The following is a 15,694-nucleotide window of genomic DNA, read 5'->3' as shown; positions in this document are numbered from 1 at the left end:
TTCTCCTCCCCGCAGCTCGGTAACTGAGTTCAAAGAAATTCTCCCAAAATATAAAGATCCAGCTCGGGGAGGAGCCTCGGCGTGTGCGAGCCAATATCCGCCGGCCCGCGCCGCCTGACAGCCGCGCGAGGGCAGGGAAAGGGGCGGCTCGGCGGGCCGGGCGCCGTCCGCGGTCAGAGCGCGCGTGTGCGCCCGGGCGCAGCGCGGAGCGTGGGGACCCGCGGCCCCGCCGCCCAGGAGCCCGCCGCCTGGCTGCCGCCGCCGCGCCGGCCCGGCTCCATTTTAGGTGGCGGCGCTCCTGCCTGACACCGAGAGGCCGCGAGCCGGCGGGGGGAGGGGACCGTAAATCTCGCTCCCGGCGGGGAAGTTCCCGGCGAGGGGCCGGCGTCCAGGGCTCTGATGAAACGCCGCCGCGCGCGCCGGGGCCGAGGGGCCGCGCCGAGCCCGCGGGGCTGGACCGAGCTGCGCCCGCGCCTCCCCCGCCCCCAGGTTCTTTCTCTTCCTGGCGAGGCGTGCAGCTCTGCCTTTGAAACGCCGGGGAAAAGGGATTGAGTCACAGACAAGTCCGCAAACGCGCCGGGTCCTCCCCCCGCCCTTTGTTCTCCCAGACCTTCCCTGCAAACCTTTTCTGGAATGGCCCTCCCGACCCCCGGCCGGCCACGGGCCCCCTCCCCAGGACACCCCCCAGCCCGAGGACCGGGGTCCCCACCTGCCCAGCCCCTATCTGCGAGGTGCCCAGTCGCCCAGCGCTGGGACAGGGGAGCCCGGGATGAGAAGGCAGCCCGGGCAGGGGAAACTGAGGGATTCGCCGCGCTGCACACGCACGGCGCGACGGCGCGGGCCTGGAGAGGGGTGTGCGCGAACTGGACTTGGCCTCGCCTTGCCGGGCCGGTGCCCTCAGCACCCGTCCTTCCACGCCTTCCTCGGGACCCACGGAGTCCCGGGCGCGTCAGTCATCGCCCCCTCTCGGACCCCCCACCCACCCGAGGCGCAGCGCCCGGGAGCGCAGGAAGCCAGCCTCGCCGGGCTCCACACGTGGCTGCTCCGGGGAGTCATTTTTCATTTCCCGGGAGTACATTTCTCCTGGTGAGCCGGCGGGTCTGTTTTGCTGTGACCTTTAATTAACACCCCGCGAGACGCCCCTGCAAGGACCGGCCCGGGGTGGGGTCACGTGAGGTGTGCTGGCATCTGGGCGCCGTAGAGACCCGGCTGGGGGTAGGCGAGGGCGCAGAGGACGTTTGGTGCCTTTCTGTCACTAGCTTCCTTCTGTGATGGGGAGGGGCGGGAAGACAGCTTTCTGGGGTGCTGGAGCCTGGAACCCCGGGCAACGCCCCCCACCCCCCATACACACCCACACACAGCCTGCCTCCCTCGCGCTGCCATCCACCCACCCTCCCGCCCGCCACAACCCTTGTGTGGGGATATTACAGTCACCAAAGCGAGGAATGGAGGTCAAAATGAAGATGTCGAAAACAGGGCGCAAGTTTCCTTTACGCTCCTACTTGCAAATTAAAAGCGATCCTATCGAGAGAAGACCTAGGGGTCGAGGGGTGGGGGCGGGTACACCTCCAGGCAGCCCACGCCAGATCCCAGCGGCATCTGCTCTCCGGGGAGATGGGGCGGGACACAGCATCGCCATTAGCTACGCGCTGCTTATCAGCCGAAAAGCAGCGTATGGCCCGGCGACATGGACTGCCCGGGGTGGGGACGGTGGGGGGTCCGGGGAGAGCTGCCGTGGAGACCGAGGCCCACAGCTTGCCTGATTTGCATTCCCAAGTGGCTGAGTCCCTAAAACGTGTTTGGTGAGCTTGGGGCGCCCTCTGTTGATCAACGTTTACAGTCGCAGGCCCCGCAAGAGAGTTTGGATTTGAGGCTTTTGAAACGTGGATGTAAAATTTACAGAGAAATGCACAAATTTTAAGCGTACGTTAATATGACTCTTATAAAGGTATTCTCCCTTTCAAGGACCTTTCCACAGCCTCCGAGCCAATGAGGTTCATCCACAGCCTCAAGGGAAGTATAACTTTCCACCACTCCAGAAAGTTCTGTCTCCTCCTAGGTGAACCCCATCCCTCACACACAAGTACTGCTCTGACTTCTATCACCATAGTTTTGCCTGATCTTGAACTTTTTATGGCTGAAAATCAATGCAACATGTATTTTTTAGTGCTTGACTTTTTCGCTTTAACTCGAGTTTGAGCTTCACATTGTTGCTAGTACCCCTGTTTTCTATTTGCCCTGTTTTTCATTCCTGTCTCTCCGGCCTTCTTAACTGGATATTTTTTAGTATTCTTTCATCCTTTTCAATCTAATGTTTATAATATGCATATTTATCATGGGCTACTTAGAGTTAGCATTGTGTGACTTCACCCAAAACATAAGAAACTTGCAACAGTGTAGTTATTTTATCTCCCTCCTTTGTGCTATTTTGATCTGTGAATATATATATATATATATATATATATATATATATATATATATATATATATTAGAGGCCCAGTGCACGAATTCGTGCACCAGTGGGGTCCCTCAGCCTGGCCTGTGGGATTGGGCCAAAACCGGCTTTCTGACATCCCCCAGGGGTCCCGGATTGTGACAAGGTGCAGGCCAGGCGGAGGGACCTCACAGGTGCACAATCGGGGCGGGGAAGTACACGGGAGGTTGGCCAGCCAGGGAGGGATCACAGGAGGGCTCCAGGGCGTGCCTGGCCCGCATTGCTCAACCCCTATAGGCTGGACCCCAGCAACAAGCTAACCTACCGGTTGGAGTGTCTACCCCTGGTGGTCAGTGCACATCATAGCAAGCACATTAGCACATCATTAGCATATTACACTTTGATTGGTTGAATGGCCGACCAGTTGACTGGATACTTAGCATATTGGGGTTTTATTATATAGGAGATATACACATACACACACACACACACACACACACACACACACACACACACACTCTAAAGGCCCGGTGCACAAAATTCATGCACAGGTAGGGTCCCTAGGACCGGCTGGCGATCAGGGCCAATCTGCAGGGCAACCAGCGGGGTGATGGGGGGGTGGCCGTTGGCACCTGCCTTAGCTGGCCTGGAACCACCCGCTCCCCGGCCCTGTCCTCTGCCAGTAGAGGCCTGCAGGCTAGGGGCAGCTCCTGCATTGTCTGCCCCCTGGTGGTGAGTGCACGTCAGAGTGACCGGTGGTTCTGCCATTCAGTCGATTTGCATGTTAGGGTTTTATTATATAGGAAATATATCCTCCTGTATAATAAAAGAGTAATATGCAAATTGTCCCCTAACAATGAAACGACCGGTCGCTATGACGGCAGCTCCTGCATTGAGCGTCTGCCCCCTGATGGTCAGTGCATGAATTTTCATGTACCGGGCCTCTAGTCCTATCTAATAATAGACAAACATGGTAATTAACCATACCTCTGCTACACTTCCCATTGGCTAATCAGGGTGATATGCAAATTAACTGCCAACCAAGATGACGGCCGGCAGCCACGCAGCTGAAGTGAACATGAGGCTTGGTTGCACCGGCAATGGAGGAAGCCAAGGTTCCCCACCTGCTGCGCCCAGCTCTGAGCCTGAAAGCAACAGCTCCGAAATGCAACTATGTTTCAATTATAGAAGCTAAACAAACCCCAGATACCTGCTTTCAGACAGCCAGCATCCGAGCTGGAGCTGCAACAAAGTTTCAATTACAGAAGGTAAATAAATCCCAGAATAAAAAAAAAAAAAGAAAAAGAAAAAAAGGAGAGACTGGGAGCTTCAGTTGCAGGCTTGGCCCGCCTGAAAACAGCCCTCAGCCCCTCATCCAGGCTGGCCAGGCACCCCAGTGGGACCTCCACCCTGAAGGGGGTGCAGGCAGTCTGAAAACAGCCCTCAGCCCCTCATCCAGGCTGGCCAGGCACCCCAATGGGGACCGCCACACTGAAGGGTGCGGGCAGCCTGAAAACAGCCATCAGCCCCTCATCCAGGCTGCCCAGGCACCCCAGTGGGGACCCCCATCCTGAAGGGGGTGCGGGCAGCCTGAAAATAGTGATCAGCCCCTCATCCAGGCACCCCAGTGGGGACCCCCACCCTAAAGGGGGTTTGGGAAGCCTGAAAACAGCCCTCAGTCCCTCATCCAGGCTGGCCAGGCACCGCCGTGGGACCCCCACCCTGAAGGGGGTGCAGGCAGTCTGAAAACAGCCCTCAGCCCCTCATCCAGGCTGGCCAGGCACCACAGTGGGGACCCCCACCCTGAAGTGGGTGCGGGCAGCCTGAAAACAGCCCTCAGCCCCTCATCCAGGCTGGCCAGGCACCCCAGTGGGGACCCTCACCCTGAAGGGGGTGCGGGCAGCCTGAAAACAGCCATCAGCCCCTCATCCAGGCTGGCCAGGAACCCAAGTGGGACTCCCACCCTGATCTGGGACACCCTTCAGGGCAAACCAGCCGGCCCTCACCCGTGCACCAGGCCTCTATCCTCTATAGTAAAAGGGTGATATGCAAACTGACCCTAACAGCAGAAAGACTGGGAATGACTGGTCACTATGACACACACTGACCACCAGGGGGCATATGCTCAATGCAGGAGCTGCCCCCTGGTGGTCAGTGCATGCCCACAGGGGGAGCTCTGCTCAGCCACAAGCCAGGCTGATGGCTGCCAGTACAGCGGTGGTGGTTGGAGCCTCTCCTGCATCCTCAGCAGTGCTAAGGATGTCCAACTGCAGCTTAGGTCTGCTCCCCGCTGGCAAGCGAACATCCCCCGAGGGCTGCCGGGCTGCCAGAGGAATGTCTGATTGCCAGCTTAGGCCCAATCCCCTGGGGAGCAGGCCTCAGCCAGCAGATGGTCATCCCCCGAGGGGTCCCAGACTGTGAGAGGGCACAGGCTGGGCTGAGGGACCCCTCAGTATATAAAATAAAACCCACAATATAATCATCCATTTACTTTAAACAATCTGTTGTCTTTTAGTGAAATGAGAAAAAAATTAAATGCGTAGTTTTTATATTTTACTCAGTTTTACCATTTCTAGGACTTTTTCCCCCCCTGAAGAGCCAGCTCTCCAAATGGGTCATTTCCTTGTTTCACTTTTGTGTTTGAAGACTAGTTTAACTGGATGTAGAAGTCTTAGTTGACAGTTATTTTCCACTCAGCTCTTTAAAGATGCCATTCATTGCCTCTGGCCTTCCTTGAAGGCCAGCAGTAATTCTTATGTGATCTCTCCTCTATGTAATGTGTCTTTTTTCCCCTGGATTCTTTGAAGATTTTCTCTTTACCATTGGTTTTCGGCAGTTTGATTATGGTATTACTGGATCCAGTTCTCTGTATTTATTCAGCTTAATGTTTGCTGAATTTCTAGGACCTATAAGTTGATCTGTAAGTTTTTCACCAAATTTGGGGAAATTTATGATTATCCCATAAGTTGCTGAAGCCTGTTTATTATTTTAATCTTTACTTCTCTAGTCTTCAGATTAGATAATATCTGTTGATCCTTCAAGTTCACCACCCTTGTTTCTGCTGTTTCCAATATCTTTTAACCCTATCCAGTGAATTCCTCATATTAGATACTTTTCAATAAAAGCATAATCCGGCCAGTGTGGCTCAGTGGTTGAGTGTCAACCTATGAAACAGGAGGCCATGGTGCGATTCCCAGTCAGGGCACATGCTTGATCCCCAATGGGGAGTGTGCAGGAGGCAATCAGTGATTCTCTCTCATCACTGGTGTTTCTCTCTCTCTCACTGATGGGCTCCCTCCTGCATGCCCCCTATTGGGGACTGAGCTCACAATCAAGGCATGTGCCCTGACTGGGAATAGAACTGTGATCTCATAATTCATAGATCAATGCTCAACCACTGAGCCACGCCAGCTTGACTCTACCTCTTTTTCCTTTAAATCCTTGAGCATAGTTATAATAGCAGCTTTAAATTTCTTGTCTGCTAATTCCAACATCTGGCTCATTTGGAGGTCACTTTCTATTAACTGATTTTTCTCTTGACTGTGAATCACATCTTCCTATATCTTTCACATCCAGTTTTAACTGTATGTTGAATATTGTGGATATTACGGCTTAGAGATGCTAGATTCTATTATCTTCCTTTGAGGAGTATTGATTTGTGTTCTAGCAGGCAGTTAACACCTTGCTGGCCAGTCATGAGATAACTCATGCCTGCACTTACATTAATTTAAGTAATTTTAAAACTCTACAGTGCTTTCAGACCTTCAAATTATTTAACTAATGTAAGTGCAGATACAAGTTATCTCATGACGGGTCAGCAAGGTGTTAAGTTAGTGGTGGATCACCTTGGACTTGTGAGGCTGGGCTCTATGCTTTGTAAAAGTGGTTCTATTTAGGTTTTGCCCTTAGATCTAAGGAAAATCTCTGCGTTCTGGGACTTGTTCTTTAGCCTTAATGTATGGCACTTCTGGGGTTTCAGTGGGAAGCCTAAAGTGACACTGAGCCCCTCTAACTTGGGTCTTGTACTCCAAGCTCTGCTTCCCTGAAGAGATAGCAGTTGAAATCTCTGCTCAACTCTTTCAGCTTCTAGATGCTTCTTTCCTCTGGACTCCTCCATGTATGCAAAATTCAAAACTGCTACCCAAGGGAAATTTAATTTACTTGAGGGAAATTTAATGTGGATTTTAGGGTTGCCTCATTTTGGCTCTCTCCTTTACAGGATTTTCCTTCTCCCTCTCCAGTCACAGCCCTGAACTCCACCATGTGATAACACCTCAAGACAATAAGACTGGCCACCTCCTCGAATTATAATCCCCAGGCCCAGCAGACTGGAAATTCCCATCCACCCTCCGAGTCCTTGAATCCCCGCCAGCCTCTGCCTGCTTTGGGCCACTCTCCAGTGCCTCTATACAGGTTTCATGTTGTTGTTACCCAGTTTGTCATCATTTCCTTTGGAAAATTCAATTGTGTATAAAGTACTCCCTAACTTTAGTTTTAATGGTGGCTTTTTCAGGTCCAACTTAGGTTTTTAGAATTCTTGTAGTTTCAAGGGTTTTCATTCTGTGGGTTTAGCAGCCTAAAGAGTTAGTCTTTAAAGAAACTACCTATAATTTTATTTTCTATTAGGCTGAAAGATTCTAATGATGTGACCAAACCATTCATTGACACATAAATTAGAGAGATGATTGATGGATTTCTCATGTCTTCACATCTAAGGATTTGACAGCTTTACTTCAAGATTTAGGTTATACCTTGGCCAGTGTTGTTCATTCAGTGGTTAGGGTGTCAGCCCATGCACCAAAGGGTCCCGGGTTTGATTCCTGGTCAAGGGCATGTACCTGGGTCGCAGGTTCACTTCCTGTCGCCAGTAGGAGTAAGTGTGGGAGGCAACCAGTCCATGTATCTCTTTCACATCAATGATTCTCTCTTTTTTCCTCTCTCCCTCCCTCCCTCTTCTTCTACTCTCTCTGAAAAGCAATGGGAATATGAATATATATATGTATATCCATCCATCCTCAGGTGAGGATTATTAACCTAACCTCAGGTTAGGTTAACAAAACCCACTCATTTTATGAATGAAAAAATTACATACTGGCTTCTAAAAGTCCAGGGCGTCTATAAATACCAATTTATTTATTCCATTGATATCCCTAGGTGAAAACAGTGACTCCCTGTTATAACTCTAAGCACAAAATGCAAAAAATTAAGGTCCATTACCTGGCTGAGAATGAAATTCTTATTCCATATTCCTTCTTGCTTAATTATTAAACCAACATAACTTCTTTGGGAATGCTTCATGGGACTTTTATATTTTCATAAAATGCAATTTAGCTTGCTCATTATTTATACCTTAGGAGTTGCTCGTTAATTTTATAGCTAAAATATGTCTAAAAGTATGAATCAGAAATGAAAATCCAGAATCAGCCTGGCAACTTCTAACTGCTACGCAGAGGGCAGAACAGAACAGACTCCACTCCTCTTTAATATCTGTCTTCTGAAATAATTTCCAGGTCGGTTGCCAACAGAGGCAGCCGAGTGCATGTGCCAGAGGCGGCTGTTTCTTCTTGAAGATAATTAAAGCAGCTTACACTGCCCATGTGGTATCTTGATGAATATGCAAACAATATTTGCATATGATCTACTGGTGTCCTGGGGATCATAGGATCACGTGCGGGCTGCCAGTCATCAGAAAACTGGCAATGCTCATCTGTGGACGTGGTCACTATTGTAGCTTAAGGGGAGGTCACTATCCCACAAGCTGAGAAAGACTTTCCACTCCTGGACTCTCATTTCAATCCTTAATCATTTTATCCTCATCAGTTCCTTTCATGCTAAATTCCAAAGGTGAGAGTCGATTTCAGTCCAAAGTTGATCATTCAGAAGAGAAAGGGTGTGAACCAAGTTTGCGTGCCTAGAGCAGTGATGGCGAACCTATGACACGCATCAGAGATGACACGCGAACTCATTTTTTTGGTTGATTTTTCTTTGTTAAATAGCATTTAAATATATAAAATAAATATCAAAAATATAAATCTTTGTTTTACTATGGTTGCAAAGATCAAAAAATTTCTATATGTGACACGGCACCAGAGTTAAGTTAGGGTTTTTCAAAACGCTGACACGCCGAGCTCAAAAGGTTCGCCATCACTGGGCTAGAGTGATACTTCGGGGGGAGGGTTAGGGTTAGTGAGATGTCTCAACATATTCATTCAGTAACGACTGAGTGCAGAAGACAAGCGAGGCGCTGTCCTGGGTCCTGGGGGTACAGCAGCAAGCCACACAGAAGGCCTGCCTCCTGGAACTGGCATTTAGTGGAGACGACAGTCCTGGAGGCTGCAAGCCAAAAGCCAAGGTGCCCGTGAGGCCAGGTTCGGGTGAGCTCTCTCAGGTTGCAGTCTGCTGACCTCTCCTTGCGCCCTCACAGGGGGGAAGGGTCAAGGGCACCTCAGGCCTCTTCTTATGAAGGTAAATCCTGCCCACGAGGGCCCCACCCTCTTGACCTCATCACCTCCCACAGGCCCCACTTTAGCACATAACAACCTTCACACTGGGCTTACATTTCCACATGTGCACTGGGGAGCACACACGTATCCAGTCCATGACAGCCTGTTTTCTTTCTGCTTCTTTCTGGTTAGGGTGCCAGTATCCCAACTTCCCTCCATCAGGCCTGTGGGCCTCTGGCCAACCCCCTGGGGGTCCCCGTGACGAACACTGGGTTATACTGCACACTGCACCATGTGAGAAACAAAACTCTTATTTGGAGCAGAAGCCACAGAAAATAAGCAAATTTCATGTCATTAGAGAATCTCAGGCAATTCCACCCTATCAACGCCTCCCCAATCTTCTCTTTCGGGGCATCATCTCTCCTGATACCCAGTAATTTCCATCACTTACTGCGTCCATTTCTGCCCATCTTCTGGGGATTCTCATTTTCCAAAGTAGAAAGGCCACACTGTCTGTCATGAGCCTGGGCAGTGCAGGGAGTGCTGTGCTGGGAGGTGACATGGGACAGGGACAGGGAGGGGAAGGTGTCACCCCATTTTCTCCTGACCCTGGGCAGAAGGGAGTACACAGAGGAGACAGGCTTGGGAGAGAGGAGAGAGTGCTATAACTTCCTCCCTGGGCTCTCCTCTCTCCCCGTGGCCTGGGTTCTGCCCGCCCTTCCCAGGCTGAGTGAATAGAGTAAAATATCCTGGCAGTGCATGTAGGATGCGGTTCAATGAGGCAGATTACACCTCCCCTGGTCCCACAGCCACAGCGCGGCTCAGCAGTCACTCACAGAACACCAGCCAGAAATCGCTGTGTGTGTGTGTGTGTGTGTGTGTGTGTGTGCGCGCGCGTGCGTGTACATGCCCATAAAAGTCCTCTTTTTGTGTCCTTTAACTTTGCTTTATCATTGCGTGAGTCAACCATGCCCCTCTTCCTGAGAGTGTGCCAGCTCTCCCATGCAGAGACCATTTTCTATATAGTGTCTGCTAGAAAGCAAAGCACTCCACCAATTGTCATTATTTTATAACGTGTAGCATCTTCCTTCCTTTAGGGCAGTGGTTCTCAACAGTGGCTGCTCATTAGAATCACCTGGGAATCTTTTTAAAATCCTGACTTCTGAGGGAGAACCAAGATGGCGGCATAGGTTAACGCCGGAGTTTGCTGCTTTGAACAACTACTTCAAAAGTGAAACTAAAAGACGGAACGGACATCACCCAGAACCACAGGAACGCTGGCTGAGTGGAAGTCCTACAACTAGGAGGAAAGAGAAACGCATACGGACACTCAGAGGAGGCGCAGTGCTGAAGTCAAATTCTGAGGTGCGGAGTGCGCGGAGCGGGCTGGCGGCGGAGGGCGCGGTTGGCGTTTTCAATCGGGAGGGAGTCGCAGACTCTGAGCTCCAGATACAGGCCAGTCTTTAGGGACCCAGACTCAAACGGGAGAAGCGGGACTGTCTGGCTTCGGTCAGAGCGAGTGCAGCTTTCTCACCGAGCTTTGCAGCGGGTGCTGGGACTCAGAGAGGCAGAGCCCCTGGGGACAGGACCCAGAGCCGCCATAAACTGCTCTCTCCAGCCCACCCTGTTGATCCTGTGCGACCCGCCCCGCCCAAGCCCTGCACAGAGGCATTTGCCGGATAGCCTCAGGCAAAGGCTAGATTAGCACCTCCCTAGAGGACAGAAGTTCTCTCACTGCTGACACAGCTGATTCTCATAGCCACTTGGCCTGGAGGTCAAACCCTCCCTGGTATTAACTACAAGACTGCACACAAAGACCACTAGGGGGTGCACCAAGGAAGCATAACAAAATGCGGAGACAAAGAAACAGGACAAAATTGTCAATGGAAGATATAGAGTTCAGAACCACACTTTTAAGGTCTCTCAAGAACTGTTTAGAAGCCGCCGATAAACTTAATGAGATCTACAAGAAAACTAATGAGACCCTCGATCTTATATTGGGGAACCAACTAGAAATTAAGCATACACGGACTGAAATAACGAATATTATACAGACTCCCGACAGCAGACCAGAGAAGCGCAAGAATCAAGTCAATGATTTGAAATGCGAGGAAGCAAAAAACACCCAACCGGAAAAAATGAAAATGAAAAAAGAATCCAAAAATGCGAGGATAGTGTAAGGAGCCTCTGGGACAGCTTCAAGCGTACCAACATCAGAATTATAGGGGTGCCAGAAGATGAGAGCGAGCAAGATATTGAAAACCTATTTGAAGAAATAATGACAGAAAACTTCCCTCACCTGGTGAAAGAAATGGACTTACAGGTCCAAGAAGCGCGGAGAACCCCAAACAAAAGGAATCCAAAGAGGACCACACCAAGACACATCATAATTAAAATGCCAAGAGCAAAAGATAAAGAGAGAATCTTAAAAACAGCAAGAGAAAGAAACTCAGTTACCTACAAGGGAATACCCATACGACTGTCAGCTGATTTCTCAACAGAAACTTTGCAGGCCAGAAGGGAGTGGCAAGAAATATTCAAAGTGATGAATACCAAGAACCTACAACCAAGATTACTTTATCCAGCAAAGCTATCATTCAGAATTGAAGGTCAGATAAAGAGCTTCACAGATAAGGAAAAGCTAAAGGAGTTCATCACTACCAAACCAGTATTATATGAAATGCTGAAAGGTATCCTTTAAGAAGAGGAAGAGGAAGAGGAAGAAAAAGGTAAAGATACAAATTATGAACAACAAATATGCATCTATCAACAAGTGAATCTAAGAATCAAGTGAATAAATAATCCGATGAACAGAATGAACTGGTGATTATAATAGAATCAGGGACACAGAAAGGGAATGGACTGACCATTCTTGTGGGGGAAAGAGGTGTGGGAGATGCGGGAAGAGACTGGACAAAAATCGTGCACCTATGGATGAGGACAGTGGGTGGGGAGTGAGGGCGGAGGGTGGGGCGGGAACTGGGAGGAGGGGGTTTATGGGGGGAAAAAAGAGGAACAAATGTAATAATCTGAACAATAAAGATTTAATTAATAAATAAATAAATAAATAAATAAATAAAATCCTGACTTCTGGGCCTCATCCTCTGGAAATTCTGTTTCTTTGTTACTAATGTTGTGGCCCCACCCCATAACAAAGAAACAGAATTTCCGGAGGATGAGGCCCAGAGATCAGGATTTTAAAAAGACTCCCAGGTGATTCTAATGGGCAGCCAAGGTTGAGAACCACTGCTCTAGGGTCTCTCATTCGTTCCTAAAAGCCCTCGAAAGTATTTGGTAGGGTTCTCCCAGCTCTCCAGAGGAAGCTACAAGGTGAGCCTCAAGGGCACCCAGGCAACATGACAACCTCCCCTGAGTTCACCAGCACTGCACAGCCCACGTGCCCACAGATTATTCTCGGCCCTTTTTCTTTCCTTCAAGATTTTCCATGGACTTCCTGGAAGAGTCTGCTCTACAGTTTGAATATCAGAAATGCATGCTGGGTGCCAGAGTTCATTCTAATCCCCTTCTCGTCTATTTCTCCTGGCAGATCTTGGATATTCTTGACACTAAGATCTTTCTGTTGCCAATACAATAGAAATACAGAGCAGAGCAGGCCCACCTGGTTCCAAAGTGGCTCAAGTTTTGGTAACCTTCATGGACCGTTCCTGTGGCTTTTTGCTGCCCGCCCAGCAGTCACTATTTCCCACTTGATGCATATTTAAAACTAAGTGAATGCGCTTTAGTTTCGCTGTTATCATTTCCAGTAGAAGGAAGCCAGATTTGGGAACCACAAGCTGTATACAGACTGCTTAACCCTGGGCAGCTCTGGGAGCATCTCAGTATTGGTGCAAAGAATGAAGCGAAGCAGCCATCCTCCTTCCAGGGCGAGAAGCTTTGGCACTGATCCTCTGTCGGGTAACATCCTTGCCGGCTCCATAAGCATTAGTCACAGAAGGGAGATAAAACAAAATACTCTACCGCACAGCACCCCGTCAGGGGTCACAGAGCCGGGATTTCAGTATACAGTCCGTCCGTGTGTTTAGCTGATAAAATATTTCTACAAGACCAGCTTTTATGCTACTTTGCCGACATTAATCTTTGTATCTATAGTTTAAGATAAAGAAAGGTCAGAGCCAGAACCCAAGGTGGCTGAAAGCTTTAGAAAAGTATAGAAGAGTTTGTATTTATGTACAAAATAGACACACACAGCCCAGCACTTCTCTCACCGCCACAGGAGTGCCCATTTTGACAGCTGCCCCTCTCGGAGGAGGCACACCACCAGCTGGCCCTGCAGGTTTTGTGCAAATGCTCCCTCTACCTGAAACAGCCCCCCTGCCTGGCCACTTCCTCTAAGCCACAGCTCAGCTGTCACTTCCTGTCTAGACGCCCCCAGCAGCCATTGCCACTGGGGTTGGGATTTACCCATTCACTTGCCACTCCCCCACAGGCAGCAAGCCCTGCCCATGGTTGGTATGCCTCACTCAAGGAAGGAACTTACTGATGAACAAATAAATGAGCGAGTGAAGGAATGAATGAGACCCACATCACAGCTGCCAAACGGCCGACTGGGGAGATGAATTGGTTGTGCCAGGTCCTGCCAGCCACCTTCTCAACAGAAGAGCAGGTCGCCGGTCGCCGGGAGAACTGCCGTCCCAGGTTAACAGCCACACTTGAGGACCCAAGAAGTAACCCCCTTCCTTCCTCATTGCTCACAAGTGGACAAGTGTTTTTTAAACTTACAATTTAAATCAGTTAACTGGTAGCATTTCCCTTTAATACACTTTTAAGAAATAAAATGCTGGGCCATATTTTACCAAACACTCAGGCAGGCTCTTGAAGCACCAATGAATTTCCTCGTGAAAAAGTCCTCGCCTGACATGGAAAATGGCAGACACGGGCCTCTGGCCAACCACTGAGCTGGGTGCCGTGGTTTCCACAGGGAGGAGCTAGAGATGGCCGAGGAAGACGGGTTTTCAGGGATAAAGGAAAGGGAGTGGTTGTTGAGTGGGTGCAGAGCTTCCGTTTGGAATGATAAACCTCTGGACACAGAAGGCGGTGATGGTCGCACAGCAATGTGAATGTACTTAATGCCACTACTGTACCCAAAACTGGTTAAAATGGTACCTTTTGTGCTGCGTAGTTTTATCACAGTAAAAAAGTATAAAGAAGTTTAAAAATCACACCTCTCTAAACATAGACACACACATTTGTAAAATGTTCAGTACTCTTCTCTCTCAGCTGTAACTATCTCTTTTAAACTCCAATCATCTTAAAGTTGGCCTTAAACAAAATGATTAAATTCATATAAAACAACAGTAGTAACATCATGCAGAAGAGCTGATGTCGACTAGAGGACTTTCTCTTTTTTTAATATATTTTATTGATTTTTTACAGAGAGGAAGGGTGAGGGATAGAGAGTCAGAAACATCGATGAGAGAGAAACATCAATCAGCTGCCTCCTGCACACCCCCTACTGGGGATAAGCCTGCAACCAAGGTACATGCCCTTGACCGGAATCGAACCTGGGACCCCTCAGTCCACAGGCCGACGCTCTATCCACTGAGCCAAACAAGTCAGGGCAGACCAGAGAACTTTCAAGGTGTCCCCAGTCCTTGTGTTTTGTTGTTGTTGTTTAATGTTTTTATTGATTTCAGAGAGGAAGAAAGAGGGAGAGGGAGAGAGAGAAACATCAATGATGAGAATCATTGATTGGCTGCCACCTACTCGCCCCCTTCTGGGGATAGTTACACCTGAGTGAGAGAAGAATACTGAACATATAGAATTTCACTTTTGCAAGATAAAAAAGTTCCAGAGATCTGTTTCACAATGTGAATATACTTAACACTACTGAACTGTACAGTTAAAAATGATTAAGGTGGTAAACTTTGTTTTTTAATCACAATTTTAAAACACACCCCAAATCTCAGAGACTTAAGAGCTTATGAGGAGTTTTGTTTTTTTTTAACAGTTTGACCTGTTCAGAAACAGAAGAAACAATAGATAGATCATACCTTGCTTTGAGTCAGGGGCTGCCTCTGTCTGTTGGAGGAAACTGTCCAGAATGAAAATCACCTATTTCCTGGCCAGCCTAACCTGGTGCACAGGGAACTCCCAAAGCCTGGGCCCTACAGGGGACTGAGCACAGCAGAGGGCAGTGGGGAGGCAGGAGCATGCCAACTCAAGGAGCAGACATTCCCAGCGACAATCCCTACTGGGCCTGTGCCCGGCAGCTGCACCTCTGGTCCCAGATCTTAAAGGTGCCATGTGGTCTTTGACAAGGGAGATTTGAGAATATGCAAGTCTAAAGGTTCCTATGTTCTCTGTCAAATAATAAGCCAGGTCCTCCGATTGGAACAGAGGCCCCGGGGTGGGGTAAGAACTTGCAGGGGAGTTATCAAGCGCTGGAGCAGCCTTTAATTTTACTGTTATTAAAGGAGACAGTGGTGGAGTGCAGCATTGAGTCTCAAGAGTGCCAGGGCCAGCGAACAGCCTGACCCCACTTGGTACCGAAAAGTCTGTTACCTGAACGCACACGCATGACTTTCCACACCTTGGCCCTTGCTTGGCTCCACCGCCACTTGTGCAATGTGCAAGCACATGAAACCCAAACTGCCCCCTCTGTTGGCCGCCCTGGGCATGGCAGCCTGTAGGTTTCACAGCTTCCATATCCAGCCCTGATCACCTTCCTCTCCTGGTGTCTACTTTTGGGGCCCATGGTTTGCACTCCTCTCGGTAGTTAGTGCTGATGCCTGCCCTCTCAGCCTCCCTACTGCTTCATTGCTCTCAGGGCCCCGAGCCCTTGATGTTAGCCAGGTAT

This window comes from Myotis nattereri, assembly GCF_964212035.1.
Source record: "Myotis nattereri genome assembly, chromosome: 20".
Taxonomy (NCBI): Eukaryota; Metazoa; Chordata; class Mammalia; order Chiroptera; family Vespertilionidae; genus Myotis; species Myotis nattereri.
The sequence above is the reverse complement of the archived record's forward strand: the minus strand, read 5'-3'. Positions refer to the sequence as shown.